This window comes from Perognathus longimembris, chromosome 21 (genome assembly GCF_023159225.1).
Source record: "Perognathus longimembris pacificus isolate PPM17 chromosome 21, ASM2315922v1, whole genome shotgun sequence".
Classification (NCBI taxonomy): domain Eukaryota; kingdom Metazoa; phylum Chordata; class Mammalia; order Rodentia; family Heteromyidae; genus Perognathus; species Perognathus longimembris.
In genome coordinates, this window is record NC_063181.1 from 14,644,276 (window position 1) to 14,660,741 (window position 16,466).

General features: G+C 41.6%; 1 protein-coding gene across 2 annotated transcripts in view; it reads right to left on the minus strand.

The window, feature by feature from the left end:
- Positions 1 to 16,466, minus strand: part of Sh3rf1 (SH3 domain containing ring finger 1) — a 136,511-nt gene that overhangs the window by 64,265 nt on the left and 55,780 nt on the right. The window lies entirely within an intron of this gene.

Consider the following 16,466-nt stretch of genomic DNA (forward strand, 5'->3'; position numbering starts at 1 on the left):
AGACAGGAAAAAGAAAAAGGATGGAGGCAAACTGGGATTGTGACAACAAAAGTGTTCAGGTTTTTCTCTCCTCACGGCGTCATACCTAGATTTTGTGTGTGTGCATGTGTGTGTGACAGAGACAGAGGAGACAGACAGACAGATTTACCATTCTCAGATTTTTCTGCTTTCATTCCTCTTCCCATTACATACACTTAAGACACAAGCTGGCACAAAAAAAAAAATGCTGTATCCTTGCAAATTATTTTTTTAATATGTTAAAGTCTAAAGTAATATCAAGTTAATTTTTCCATCAATAATACTCTTGCTAAGTATTGGAAGTCCTGGAGAAAAGGTATCTAACACACTATAGCTGCGGCCCATATTCTGTTGTTATAGATGTTGTTGGTCATGGGCCCGGTCCTTGAACTTTTTTGCTCAAGGTTAGCACTCTACCACTTTAAGCTACAGCACCACTTCCGGTTTTCGGGTAGTTAACTGGAGATAAGAGTGTCTCATGGACATGCCTGCCAGGGCTGGCTTTGAACTGCAGATCCTCAGATCTCAGCCTCTTGCGTAACTAGGAGTACAGGCATGAGCCATTAGCACCCGGCCCCATGTAAGTTAAGGAGAATCATGGCCCCAAAGATGTTCCAATTCCTGGAACCTTAGTTGGCAAAAGGGACTTGATGTGTGGGAGGATTAGCCTGGATTGTCTGCATGGATTCAATGAGACGAGACAAAAGGTTCTTAAGTCAGAGGCCATTCTGAGCTGGGATCTGAGTCCAGGGAGCTGTGGTTAAGGGAGAATAGTCAGAGGAGATGAAACTTTGCTGGCTTGGATGATGGAAAAGCATCCCATCTCTAGGTGCTGGGAAGGGCAAGGAAACAGGCAGTTGAGCTGTCCACCATCCTAAAGTTACCCTCATCCAACACTGAGCCTCTGGCTCATTCATTGCTACCATATGTAATTAGCCACTGGAAGTAATGCAGCTCTGCCTACATCTCCCTTCCTTCTAGCCCTGGGTGACCTATGCCAGACCTCTAATCTACAAAACTGCAAGTTAGTAAATGGGTCGCTGTAAGCCACTAGAGTTATGGTCATTTTGTACAGCAGCAAGAGAAAACTACACCATGTGCCTAATGTTCTCATCTTCTAGTCAGTCTGGGGTTCAAAGCCACAGGGGAGAGAGGTTATCATGGATGATGCCTCTTTTGGAGGGCCTTCCCCTACGCCTCAGGTTATGCAAGGATAATTTTCCAATGCTACACAGCTGGACCACAGAAAAGAAGGTTCCTGAGAGCCTGGACAAAGAACTCTGCACAAACTTTGAACAAGTTAAATTTCACTGTTTACTTTAGCTAGTTCTTTGAACTACATTTGCTTTCCAAGGGAAACAAATTTTACTTTGAATAAATTTTACAGTCCTCTACTTGAAACAGCTGGGTGGACTTTTCAAAAAGCATCTTGTCAGAATTATGTGTTGTTTTCTTTTCCTTCTTTTTTTCCTCCCCTAAGATATATTCCACCCCAGTAAGTCATACCAGAACTTGAGTAATCAAGGCCAATGGCAGCGTGGATGAAAGCAGACCCCCTTAGCTTTCTGTTCTGTAGCAAGCATCCTAGAGGAAGGTAGGAATCAACTGAATGCTTTCAATGGAAGGTAGAAGAAGCCTGCATAAATCTTAGCCACATTCATAACACAGAAGTTTGAGCATTAAAGACAAACAACAACAACAATTGTCCTTTTAGCCAGGTTCGTGCCTATAATTTTACTTACTCAGGAAATTGAGACTTGAAGATCAAAGTTCAAAGCTAGCCAGGGCAGGAAGGTACACGAGACTCTTCATTTCCTATTAACCACCAAAAAAAGCCAAAAGAGGAGCTGTGGCTCAAGTAACAGAGTGCCAAGCACAAGTTAAAAAAAAAAAAAAAAAAAAAAGCTAAGGGACAATATCCAGAGGCCCTGAGTTCAAGCTCCAGAATTGGCGCGCGCACACACACACACACACACACACACACACACACACACACACACACACACACCCCTTGTAATCTTAGTGTTCAACAACCAAAGCCAGACCATCTGCCTGACAGTAGAGACAAAAGGAACAAATACAGCCCAGTGCAACACAAGATTTCACTGAGTCTTTCCTTGCCAATTTCCAACAAGGATGTGTCACCCTTTGGAAAAACATTGCCCATGAAGAATGAAGAAGCATGAAACAGGATGGGAGGAGTGGGAGACAGGGAAATGCAGCAAAACCCCAAAACCTGTATAGAAAAATGTGCCCAAACTAGAGAGTCTGAGGGCTCGTGTTCACAGGGTTGCTTATATAAATACCCAACCTACGTCTCATTGAATTGTTGACATTATATGATTAGCCAGTTATAATAATAACACTCCAGCTTAACACGCTGCCACAACTGGAGAGATTTTAACTACTCTAGTGAATCGCCTGTCACCAGCTACATCTGTTCTGGTCTTCAAAGCAAAAGGAGGGGAGAAGAAAGAGAGAGAGAGAGAGATAAATACTTAGTATGCAGGCTAACACAGAGTAAAACAACAGGAGTATGGCTCAGCTACAACTGGGGTTCCTGCGGTTCTTCCCCATTCCTCCTCCTTTGTTCTTTAAGGAAGGTCAGCCTTTGCCTGTTTTCTTAAGCAAATAAGATTCAGAAAAAGTACCTCATACATACCAGGAAATAGTAAAAATATATATATATATATATATTGAATTTATATCAGATTGTATGTACATGAAATGAACTCAAGATACTTTTTATCGACTTCCTAAACATGAGCATCACCTACCAAATAAACAAAGAAACAGCACTGAAATCCAAGACTTCTTTTGGCACTTTTATTCTTCTGCTTTTTAAACTCTTAACATAAATGAACAATTATGAAAATACTTTGACAACATGTTCAGGCAGCTCAGGAACCATTTAGCATCCCCAACACTAGTCAGAGAAAAGGTCTCACCTGCTGGGGCCGGCCCTTTTCTTTTTCCTTTATTTGCTCCAGGGATGAGAGGGTGCTGTATTATTTTGTCAGTAAAATAAATCACCTGTGACATTCAGGCACTCAGAAGAAACATGGGTGGGACTCTGAATAGACTCACCCACCCAGGCAAGAAATACTGAGCTCTTCCCATTGGATGCCAGGTACTTCTTTCCAGTTGCTGAGGGACACAGTCCTACGAACTATTACATTGGGAAGAAAGCTTAGAAATGAGCTATTTCACTAAGGCAGGCTCAGAAAGACAAAGGCCACCTATCATCCCATATGTGGACATTAGACCTAAAACATCATGCAAAGGACTAAGCATACATACACCATCAAACTGACTGAAGTGTGGCGTATGCAGGGGTAGATTCCTATGGTGCAATGCCATTGAAAAATTAACTGCTTAACATGGAATAGATACCAGGAAGCTGAAACCCGCCTTGACTGGGAGTAAGGGGAGGGGAGAGGACGAATGGAGAGAGGAAGGGTAGACAAATACTCAATGTATCCATGTGAAAATGACCTAGGTAACCTGAAGGGATGGATGGGGTTGGGAGAGACGGGGGTCAGGGGAGAATGATAGAAGGGCATCACTGATTGAGCTATATTGTATGCATAAGCTGAAAACCCCATTCAAAGATAATTTTAAAAATAAATTTAATTGTAAAAGATGAGCAACTTCAAAAAAAAAAAAAAGATGAGCAACTTCACTCTGTGTTAACAAGAGAAAGCTTCAGTGTCTTTTAACCCTGACCTGGGTGGGGGGGGGGGGGGGGGTCAGTTCCTCCTGCACCTCCTGGTACCAGGGAAAAGACAAAGCCAGGACGATGGCCCTGAAAATAATGGATTCTCAGGTCATTTACTGTTTCTTAGTGCCCAGGACCTGAGTTCGACCCCAGGACTAGGGAGGGAGGGAAGAAGGGAGGAAGGGAGGAAGGGAAGGAGGGAGGGAGGGAGGGAGGGAGGGAGGGAGGGAGGGAGGGAGGAAGGAAGGAAGGAAGGAAGGAAGGGAGGGAGGAAGGGAGGAAGGGAGGAAGGGAGGAAGGGAGGAAGGGAGGAAGGGAGGAAGGGAGGAAGGGAGGAAGGGAGGAAGGGAGGAAGGGAGGAAGGGAGGAAGGGAGGAAGGGAGGAAGGGAGGAAGGGAGGAAGGGAGGGAGGGAGGGAGGAAGGGAGGGAGGGAGGAAGGGAGGAAGGGAGAAGGCAAAATGAGCCAGGCACTGGGTAGCTCACGCCTGTAATTCTAGCAACTCAGAAGGCTGAGGTCTGAGGATCGTGGTGGAAAGCCAGCCCAGATAGGAAAAGTCTGTGAGACTTTCATCTCCAATTGACTAGTAAAAAGCTGGAAGTGAAACTGTGGCTCAGGAAAGATAGAACTCTAACCCCGAGCAACAAAGCTAAAGGACAGTGTGCCCTGCCCTGAGTTCAAGCTCCAGTAATGTAACTACAAAGATAAATAAAATGCCAAAATGTTCCTTTCCCCCCAAATATTTAGTATCATTTTGAAAACTGAAAACATATACATATATTATTTTATTTTTATTTTTGGTCATGGGGCTTGAACTCAGGGTCTGGTCATTGTCCCTGAGATTTTTTGTTCAAGGCTAGTGCTCTACCACTTTGAGCCACAGCTCCACTTCTGGTTTTCTGGTGGTTAACTGGAAATAAGAGTCTCATAGACTTTCCTGCCTGGGCTGGCTTTGAACCTCGATCCTCAGATCTAAGTCTCCTGAGTAGCTAGGATTACAGTCATAAGCCACTAGTGCCTGGCCAACACTTAAAAATATTATGATGGGAACTTTGAGTGTATAGAAACTTTAAAACTAAGCTGCACCATTTAATGTAAAAGAGAGATTGTATTTGTGTCTATTGCAGCCATAACTTGGGATATTAGATCTAGATTTGCAAGAAATGGTTTCTCTGACACAAATGGTTAGTTTCTCTGTTATGACTCACCCTCCTTGCTTTTCCAGAGCTGGTGTCATTACCAAGAAACTTGCAGGGGGTAAAGTATTCAGCTGCAGAAAATAACAATATATTTAACTGTCCAGCTACTAGGAATCATTCTATTGTTTCCTTAAAGAGATTCTATTTTAAAACAGGTTATGCTTATAGAGAAAAAAGTGCTTTTATTTCCTAACGCAAAGGAAAAGGTAGCTCTTAGTTGGATTATATAAACTCCTGAAATGAAAAATATCCATGAGAAAGACTGAGTTAGAACATGACTACTTGTTGGGAACTTTTGCTAGAATAGGAATGTAGAAAGAGCCTTTTTCTTGGTGTATCATGAGGTTTGTGAGACGACACAGGTAAAGCTGACAGACTGTCTCCACTAGCAGGAGGAAGAGGAGGGTTTAGTGGGTGTTTTAAAGCAGTAATAACATCTGCTGTGCTCCTTGCTTAAACCTGGGCCGCAGAAGCAAGGAGGCTGGAATAGATTAGTGAGCAACCCTGGCACCAATGGAAATGCACTCCCAGGCCTACAGGGACTGCACACAAGGTGCTGGGCCCCAGGGCACAGCCTCAACAGGCTGAGGGTCCGTTTGCGCCCCCTACCTCTGAGGTCCATTTGGAAAAGCAGCTGTCTAGACTGAGATGTCAGCATGTCAGAGACAACCATCTGCTCACTGCTTCCCAGCAACATTTTCTCCTCAATTCTTTTCAAATTTCAAGGCATTTTTTTTTTTGTCTCTAGCCCTATTAGCCTAGGACATCATGCAAGCCCATATTAAAACAGACCTGCAGGTGGCTCATACCTGTCATCTTAGCTACACAGGAGATCTGATTTGAAGTCAGTGTCCAAAGCAGGAGAGTCCCTGAGACTCTTATCTCCAATTAACCACCTGAAGTGGAGTTGTGGGACAAGAGGTAGAGAGCTAGCCTTGAGCATAAAAGCTCAGAGACACTGCCCAGGCCATGAATTCAAGCCCCATCAGCAGCACAAAACAAATACAGAGAGAGAGAGACAGACAGACAGACAGACAGACAGACAGACAGACAGAGACAAAGACGCAGAGAGAAAGAGAGAGAGACAGAGAGAGACAGAGAGAGAGAGAGAGAGAGAGAGAGAGAGAGAGAGAGAGAGAGAGAGAGAGAGAGAGAGAGAGAGACCTGACCATCCACTCTGGAAAATTCTCGAAACCAGAAGGTGAGGCCACTGAGTAACAAAGTCAACATGTGCTGTGACGTCAGGCAGACTTGAGCTATAATCCACACTGCTTCTGTTCACGAAGTCATTTCATTTCCCTGAGCTTCATGTGAGGGGTAGCTTGGGTGCCCTTCAAGTGTAGCAGTGAAATAATATTGTGAAGAGAACTTAACCTCATGACCTTTTCATTCAATCCACAGCGACCACTAATTAACCCTGAGCCATGGGAGGGGAAAAAAGCCCAATACAAGATGGTAGAAAAAAAAATCCCAATTTCCTAATTACCCAAGGTAAAAGTGGTTTGTTTAAGTTTCTGCACACTGGCTAAGTATGGAAGATGCAAGACAAAGCTTGTGCCTTAGGGGATATAATCTAAATTATACAAATAAAAAAATATTACAGCAGGACCACATGTGGTTACCGGGACAATGAAGAAACAAATAGGGAAGGGGATTTGTACTGGATTGAGAAGTGCATGTGCTTCTTCCAGAATTCTCTTCACCTAGAGCTTCAGAATCTATATTTTTTGGAGTTATAATCAGTTATAATATTAGTTATAATATTATTTATAATATGTTAAGATGTTATGATGTCACAATGGAGTTGGGTGGACTTTAAACCTAGTAACTGATGTCCTTTAAGAAAACCATGCACCTAGGAAACTGGGAAGACTAAGGGGAAGAGTGGGGTGATGAAAGGGAGGATACTGATCAAGATACATTATAGTCATTCACGGACACACTGAATGGTAATCCCTTTGCACAACTACTTGAAGATAATATATAATTAAAGAGGGAAAGCCATGCCAGATGAAAGGAGGCGTGTGGCATGAGGCAGGCACTGAAATGGTGTGGTAGGTAATGAGTCCCGGAACACCACAGCTTGCCCGCACCCACCAGAAACCAGGAAAGAAGAAAGAATGGCTCCCAAGTGCCTTCATTAAGAACACGGCCCTGCCAACACTTTTGATTTCAGACTTCTGTCTCCAGAACTGAGAGTGAATACATTTCTGCTTTAAGCTACTCAAGTTTGTGATCATTTGTTATGGCGACCTTTGGAAAATAATACAGTGTCACTGACTGATGAGCATGGCTAAAGAAAACATCTTTCTCATGATATACTCTTTTGGGGGGGGGGGGATGTGCTGTATTAAGGCTTGAACTCAGGACCTGGACACTGTCCCTTAGCTTTTTCATTCAAGGCTGGCATTCTACCACTTGAGACGTGCATCCAACTGCTGGCTTTTTGATGGTTAATTGGAGATAAGTATCACATACTTTCCTGCCCAGCCTGATTTTGAACCAAGATCGTCAGATCTCACATTCCTGGGTGGCTAGGTTTCGGTCATGAGCCACCAGCGCTTGTTCATACATTCATGCTTACGTGAAATACAAATATAGCAAAGACATACAGGACAAAGGCCGCCTAATGACACAGTCCTCACATTCCTTTCACTACTTGTACCGTACATCATGGGATCCACATGGACTGCATCAAGTTAAAAGCAAAGCCTGGGCTGGGATGTGGCTAAGTGGTAGAGTGCTTGCCTATCATGCATGAAACCCTGGGTTCAATTCCTCAGTACACACAACAGAAAGAGCCGGAAGTGGAGCTGTGGCTCAAATGGTAGAGTGCTAGCCTTGAGCCAAAGAAACTCAGGGACAGTGCCCAGGCCCTAAGGTCAAACCCCAGAACTAATTAAAAAAAAAAAAACTGACTACAAAGGAGAGAAAAAGAGAGAGGGAGAGAAGGGGAGAGAGAGCGAGAGAGAGCGAGAGAGAGAGAGAGGAAAAGGCAAGCCTTATGTACAAACTCTTCAATAGTAAGACCACTAAGAAAAGAGCCACTGTTTTTCTGTAATCATGTCTGAAAACCCTCACCTTGTTTACACTACAAAAAGTAATGAAAATGTATAGCTGTAATCATTATAATTCACTGAAAATCTGACAGGAGGAAACAGAAAAGGCCCACATGTAAAAACAGCAACATACCTACAAAAAAAAATCTTAAAGCTCTTTTTGCTTATTTAATAACTTCAACCTGCCTGCCACAGTTCAATAAATTCTAAATGAAAAGCTTTGTACATGAGTAGCCAAAACTGGAAAAAAATAATTTCTTCCATGCTCCCTCTATCAACTGTGTATGTGTGCTCCAAGCTTTCAGCAAGGAGTGTTAAACACATGCTCTTTTCTTCACCAGGGATTCTGGTGGCCAGCTACCTCACTAAGGAAATACTCTATCAAAGTAGCACTTGTAACTGACTTTCTCAATGGAATTACAGAGTCAACTGGAAAGTTAGATATAGCGCAAGCGTGCAGAAAGGAAGAAAGGCGGGGGGTGGAGAGGGAAGGATGGGAAAGGAAGGAGAAGGAAGGATGGGAAAGGAAGAGAAGGAAGGAAGGAAGGAAGGAAGGAAGGAAGGAAGGAAGGAAGGAAGGAAGGAAGGAAGGAAGGAAGGAAGGAAGGAAGGAGTGAGTCAGGCTAAAGAAGGAAATTTCTGGAAGCCCAATGCAACTGTCTTCCTTTAGTATAGATAAAACAGCTTTGGCTGAAGGAGTTATTCTAAAAATATCATTTCTGGTTCAAGTAGAAGTTTTCTCAAATAACTAAGATGAAGCAATTGAGGTTCTGGGCATTGTTTCCAATGATGTAACATTCAAATAAAACAAATACTTATCACAAAAAGCAATGTAATACCCTTCCCACCAACGGATCAACATCCGTTCAAGTTCAGAAAAGATTACCTGTCCTGAAGCTGTAAGGTTACCGCCCCTGATACCCTGTTCTGCTCTTTTGTATAGTATTTCATCATTTTTATTATTTTATTTGATATTTTTTGTACCAGTATTGGGATTTGAACCCAGGTCTTGGGTGCTCTCCCTGAACTTTTTCTGTTCAAGGCTGGCACTCTACAACGTGGGTCATCCTTTCATTTCAATTTCTTGCTGATTCATTGGAGAATAAAGGTTTCACAGACTTTCCTTCCCAGGCTGGTTTTCAACCTCAGTCTTCAGATCTCAGCCTCGTGAGTAGTTAGGATTACAGACATGAGCCATTGTTGCGCTGTTATTAAATACTTATCTTAAAGACTTGGTATATATCTACTTTGACCAATGCCACATGAAGCCAGGGTGAGCAGAAGCTATTTGGAGTCTACATGAGATATTATTTAAGTCAGTCATGGGGCTTGAACTCAGAGCCTGGGCATTGTCCCTGAGTTCTTTTGCTCAAGGCTAATGCTCTACCACGTTGAGCCAAAGCACCACTTCTGATTTTCGGGTGGTTAACTGGAGATGAGAGTCTCATGGACATTCCTGCCTGAGCTAGCTTGGAACTGCGATCCTCAGATCTCAGCCTCCTTAGTAACTAGGATTATAGGTGTCAGCCACCAGCACCTGGCTTCAACATGAGTTTTCTTACTCCTCTTACAGCTCTGGAATGGGGAGGGGGGGAAGCAAAAAGAAGAGGTAGGGGTTAGAACAAGGAAGAACTAGAGAAACCAGGTACCCATGATTTTTCTCTTGCCAGGATTGATTTTTCAAGGGTCACAAATCTGCTTGTTTGTGGGGCAGTGTGACAGGTTAAAAAATAGGCTCAGCATTAATACCAAGGTGTTAGGAAAAGTGCAGTGGACAGAAAAACAAGCAGCTTTGGGCTCATACTTTGCTCCAACCGTGGCTGGAGTGAGAGGGAAAGTGGTTTCTACTCCTCTGAAGTTGACTTTCTTCATTCAAGTGCTGTGGGGCCGAAGGAAGATCGAGTGTGTAAAATACCTACCACTGCCTTGGTCTGCTACACTCAATAAACATCAGTCCCTTAGTCCCTTCCTTTTCCTCCGCCCCTCCCTTAGCTAAGTGCAGGCTTCAGTTTTAACTTGCAGCAGAAATGCTACAGATGTCAGCCTCCATCCAAGCTCAAGGACTCCACCCCCAGGGGAGAATTATTTAAGGCATAGTTGGGTTTTTGGGTTTTTTTATTCTTTTAAACATAAATAAATGCCTGCAAGCTATTCTACGGCTGTTCCATTCTACTTGAGAATAGACAGATATTAAAGCCTGAAAGTTAAAACTGTCATTCCAAAATGGTTCCCTCTGGGACAAGAAAAACACTGTCTTGCTGTTCCTAAGGATGCTATGGCTTACGGTGGAACTGAGTGATGAGCCCATGCTAGGCCCCATCCGGGACTACATCATATGCCAAAGATGCAAAGTCTCCGCACACAGCCCTGCCAGTCAGCCAAAAGGAAGGTCCCTGGGAACGCCACGTATGAGTTCTCTAGTTAGAAGTTAACTTGCAGTGATGGACAGAGTGAGCCTTGGGAATAAATTAGCTGTTGTTTAAAGTTCCAAATCTAAACAAAAGAGGCTGTTTTCTGGTTTCTGGTTCTTTGTTATTATTACTGGTATCCCCCCCGCCCTCTGGATATGTGATACAATCTTTCTTCAGCTATTCTAAAGTAACCTAAAAGATAAGACTTTTGTTCACATTTGGGTTAAACTTGTACATAAAAGGAACCAGCCCACACTGGAAAGTTAGTGTGAGAACTGCTGAAAATCCATACCAAGGAAATTCCAAAATATTTTTAAAGTGAGATACAAAGACAAAGCCTCAGACAGTAGTCAGTTAAGGTATTTCTCCATGGGGGGGGGGGGGAAGCTAATCATGCCTAGTGGCATACACTTGTAATACCAGCTACTTAGAAGGCAGAAGGATGAGGTCACCCTCTAAAAGACCAGCCCTGGGGAAAAGATGCAAGATTCCATCTGGAAAATAAACTAAATTGTGGTTCAAGTTGTGCATTTCATCAACTCATCCATTATACCAGGAACTCGAAGTGTTAGGAGTGATTCCTGTTCCCCAAAGCGGACATGAAAGCTATCAGGTGTCTTATATCTTCACCAAACTAGGCAGATGCGATGATGTCTCCCTCTAGTCTCTCATGTCCCCCAATAAGCAATGTTGAGCGCCTTTTCAAAGGCCTGTTTGCCATTTCCCTTAACAATGTATTTTTTAAATGCAGTAATGTTTTAAAACATTTTGTTATTGCTTTATAAAATCAATAGTGATTTTGATTTTTTTTTTCTACAATCACATTGCTAGATGCAATTCTAGCCTTCCCTGGTGATAACATTGCTAAGTCTGGCTAAAGCATGAAGGTTTTGTTGGTTTGTAAATGAAAACGTCTTTATGGCATCGTCATACTTTGCAAAATATTTTTGTTGGGCACAGAACTATAGGATGATAGTTATTTTCCAAATATATATGTTAAAGGTACCATCACTGCCTCTGGCTTCTATTGTTTCTGTTAAAAAGTGAGCTGTGGGGCTGGGAATATGGTCTAGTGGCAAGAGTGCTTGCCTCGTATACATGAAGCCCTGGGTTCGATTCCCCAGCACCACATATATAGAAAACGGCCAGAAGTGGTGCTGTGGCTCAAGTGGCAGAGTGCTAGCCTTGAGCAAAAAGAAGCCAGGGAGAATGAAGGACTGGCAAAAAAATAAAAGTGAGCTGTGAGAATCCCAGCAGGAGAGGGTAGAAGGGGGTGGATGAGAATACTGAAAGTGGTAACACCCATCAAGTTTCATTCTATTCATAAACTGCTTTGGGGTTTTTTTTTGGTTTTTTTTTAATTTACTTTATTTATTAATTGAACACAAAATTTTTTTGACAAGGTGTTGTGCAAAAAGGGTACAGTTACATAGTAGGGCAGTGTGTACATTTCTTGTGATATCTTACGCCCTACACCCTGTTTTTCTTTCCCTTCTCTAGGTCAGGTAGACATATATACAATATACAATGTATCAAGAACATATACAGTAGCCACGTGGCCAAGCCCAAGAAAATTCGCCTAGGACTTTAAATGTAATGTCAATATTAGACAATATGTCGACAGTAGTCTTATATGAACATACATACCTAGCTTTTGAGCTATTGTATTCCACTGAGAGGTCGATTTTTGACCTTTATATGTTGAGTAGTTGTTTGGTTTTAGTTACATACTGTTGGGTCGCTGCCCCAATCCTGTGGGAAATACCATTTGACAAGCAGTTTTTGGTTTCACAGACCCGGTCTCTACTGTCTCTCCGTCACCCCATCTCAACAGTCATATATCAGGGAGATCATGCCCCTTTGTTTTCTGTGTTCTAGGCTTGTCTCGCTCAACATTATTTGTTCGAGTTCTGACCATTTCCCTGCGAATAACAATATTTCACCATTCCAAATCGCTATGTAGTATTCCATTGTGTAAAGGTACCATATTTTTTGGATCCATTCATCTGTGGAGGGGCATCTGGGTTGTTTCCATATTTTGGTTATTGTGAATTGTGCCTCGATCATAAACTGCTTTGTTGAGTGGCAACTCTTTGTATATCTACTTAAAAATAATAATAATACACACACACACACACACACACACACACTTTTGTAACTCAGCTATGGAGGTAGAATTTTAACTCCTAAGACAAAAACTTGTCCTTAACCTCACTCCTGCTCACTTTCTCCTTTTGTGCCCACTTTGTGCTTTTATCTCTTTACAGTGACAGAAATATTACTATATGAATTTCTTTTTCAGAGTTTATAGGATCTCTTGAGTTTGAACACATGGGTTATTTACCAATGTTAAAATACTTGCTACCAGTACCACCTCATCCCTGGTCTCCTTCTGACAGTCCAGTTGGAAGTATTTACAAGTCTCTCACAACATTCTTTCTGTCTCTTAGCCAGTCTCCTATATTTCTCATCCTTTTCCTCACTGTATTTGATTTTACATATTTTCTTTTATCTGATTTTCAGCAAGTTAATTAACTCTTTGTCTTCATCTAACCGGTTGTTAAATTCACCTGGCAAGTTGTTCCTTTTGGTTTTTGTAATCTATAATTCCATTTGGTTAGTTTATACTCCTTAGTTTTCTTGAATTCTTGCCTTTCCTTCAAAATTGTAAAGGCAGTAATTTTTGAAGTCTGTGAAGCTTCAAATGCATTTCTATGCTATTTTGAGGAGGGAGATGGGGTTAATTCACTAATTTTCTTTCTTACATTGTGTGTCAGTCTATCTGAGTGTCTCTGTGTGTTTTGGTGTTTGTGGTTCCAACAGCTTCGACTGGGGACCTGGGCTCTGTCTCTAAGCTTTTTTGCTCAAGGCTCGTGCTGTGTCACTTCAGCCACAGTTCTGTTTCTGGTTTTTGTTTTGTTTTGCTTTCTTTCTGGTAATTAACTGGAGATAAGAGTTTCATGGACTTTCCTGCCTGGGCTGGCTTCAAACTGTGTTCCTCAGATCCAGCCTCCTTAGTAACGATTTACAGATGTGAGCTACTGACACCTGGTTCTTTTCGTTTGGTCTTGATTATCTACTAGACATTGCTTTCACAAAACTTGTTAGTTAACAACATTATTTTCTTTGTGAGAGGATATCATCTTGTTCTGTCAGCTGCCTGTGAGAAAGCCAATATGTAAATGGTCCTGCTCTGACTTCAGAGAATGAAATTATAAACTGAGCCTTCATCTTCCATTCTCCCTGGCGTAGGCACCAAGCAAGCTCCCTAATGCCCCCAAGCAGATTTGCTAATATTTTTAACTTACTTTGCTCATCTCCCTCACCACGAAGGTTAATCCAACTTACCTGGTGCACATCACAGAAATCTAGCTGCTGGCTTCCTATTGCATTATAGTAACTTCCTCCACTCGGGGTCCTGAAACCATCCCACGTATTAAACTATGAAATGGATCTATCAGTGCATTAGCTTTATGATTTGTTGTTTCTGTTTTTGTCAGTCCTGGGGCTTGAACTCAGGGCCCAGGTGCTGTGCCTGAACCTCTGTTGCTCAAGATTAGCACCCTATCGCTTGAGCCATAGTGTCACTTCCAGTGCTTTTTTTTTTTTTTTTTGGTAGTTTATGGGACTTTCCTGCCTGAATTGGATTTGAACCATGGTCCTCATATCTCAGCCTCCTGAGTAGCTAGGATTACAAGCATGAGCCACCAGCACCTGGCTCATCTCATTAGTTTTATCCAGTAAGACATCTTTATCTTCAATGTAAGTTTTTTAACTGGTTTTGAGCATTTTACTTTTAAAACCATGAGTAAGAAACCCTCAATAAAGTCAAAGACCAGCCTTCATTTCATCATCTTTTTTTTTATTATACAAAAGCCAATCATGTAGTAATGGTGTTTGTTTCATGAAACAAATTATAGTGGATTGGTATCTTAACTCTCAGTAAATAAATCTCTTAGATATAAATTTATATACATTTCATCTTAAAAGTCACAAATTGGGCTGGGGATATGGCCTAGTGGCAAGAGCGCTTGCCTCATATACTTGAAGCCCTGGGTTCGATTCCCCAGCACCACATATACAGAAAATGGCCAGAAGTGGCGCTGTGACTCAAGTAGCAGAGTGCTAGCCTTGAGCAAAAAGAAGCCAGGGACAGTGCTCAGGCCCTGAGTCCAAGGCCCAAGACTGGCAAAAAAAAAAAAAAAAAGTCACAAATTAACAGACTTATAACTAGTTAAGAAATTAAGTCTTACAACTAGTACCTAGTCATATTTCTTTAGTATTATTACATTTAAAATAGGACTTTTAAATATCCCTTTAAAATATGACTGAAAGTAGGCTCTTGACTATAGAGTACTGATTTTAAAAAAAAAAATGCTACATCTCAATTCTTAGCTGTATGAGCAAACTGTGGAAAAGTCAAACCCAAGGTCCTAAGCTTCCATACCTTTCACTGACTTCCCATAAGCAGAAATTGGCTTTCAGGCTACTTGCAGTACCTTTCAACACTTTAAGCCACAATGAAAAGGGCTTAATTATTAGGTCACTGGCACAGTGAACACTCAAGTTATAGGGACATCAGGGTTCTCCTTGAAAATATACACCTGGGTAAATGTCAAAAACCATACTTGATGTTTTTCTCTCTTTTTATACTAAATGTAATAGTAAGCACTAATACATATATCCTGATTGTTATACTATTATTGAAATAAACATGTTGGAAATAATGCATTCTCTAAGGAAATCAATCAAAGGACCTTTGAAGAACACCTGATTTGTACAAATGTTTGCAAATGTGAATAGGAATCCATTTCTCATAATGAATACTGAAGAGGAGAAGTAGAAAGAAATCACACATAGAAACACAGCAGAATGTTGAACAGAAAAGTTTTAAAAAGAAAAAAGGTACATGCTTTAACAAAATTATTAGGCTGAAGACAGACTTCAATAGCAACAGAAAAAATGCAGGCCAAAAGTTGATGAAAATACCTTGAAGGTGTTGAGGGAAAATAAGTCAGCTTAGAACTAAAACAAGAAAAAGAGAAAAAAAATAAAGACCCACATAAACAGATGCAAAGAGTAAAGTCGGTACAAGTGGGTGGCTTTGTATTTTTTTTTTCCTCACTGTAGATTCTCAAGGATGAGCTTCAAGAAGGAAATGACCCCAAAGGTTAGGTGGGAGTTGCAAAGAGGCAGGGCAACAAATACAATCAATAGAGAATAATAATGTCTGAGGTAAACTTCATATACAGTAGGAGGGAAGTAAATGGAATTGTGTTCAATGACCCTTGTATTATAGACTGTATTACAGGTTGAATTTTAGACTCTGGTAGGTTTGAGCAATTTCAAGGAAACCACTAGCAGACCAGGAAGTGTATAATTTCTACATTATTTGGGAAAACATTAACTGAAGTCACAAGCTCCCAGGTTGCAATGACTTCACACTGCTTAATCATTCCCGACTAATATTTGGTTGGTAAGTTGCTTTCCTCTACAGAGATTCAAAGGCTTGGATTCTTATTGTTTTTGTGTAACTCAACCCTTAGATCCCATCATCCTTTGCATGTGGAAAGCAGAAGGTGAAAGGGGATGGAAGAGACTCAGGCAGACAAAAATGACCTACATCCCTTCTGCTCATACCCCACGGGCAGTACTCATTCACAAGAGAACGCATTCTAGACAGCAAGAGAGTATGGGAAATGTACGTTATTAATGTGTACTGAAGAGGAAGTGGAAGCCGATAAGTTTTGGAATGCAGCTAGAAGTTTCCATCTCAGCTTCAAAACCAGTGGGAATAAGTAAACAAATGAAATTCAAGTAATTAAATCACAAAGACACTGGTGGCTCACGCCTGTAATCGTGGCTATTCAAGAGCCCACTACTGCCCAGCATAAATTCTTTTTAAAGAACATTGATAAACGGGGCTGGGGATATGGCCTAGTGGCAAGAGTGCTTGCCTCGTATACGTGAGGCCCTGGGTTCAATTCCCCAGCACCACATATACAGAAAATGGCCAGAAGGGGCACTGTGGCTCAAGTGGTAGAGTGCTAGCCTTGAGCAAA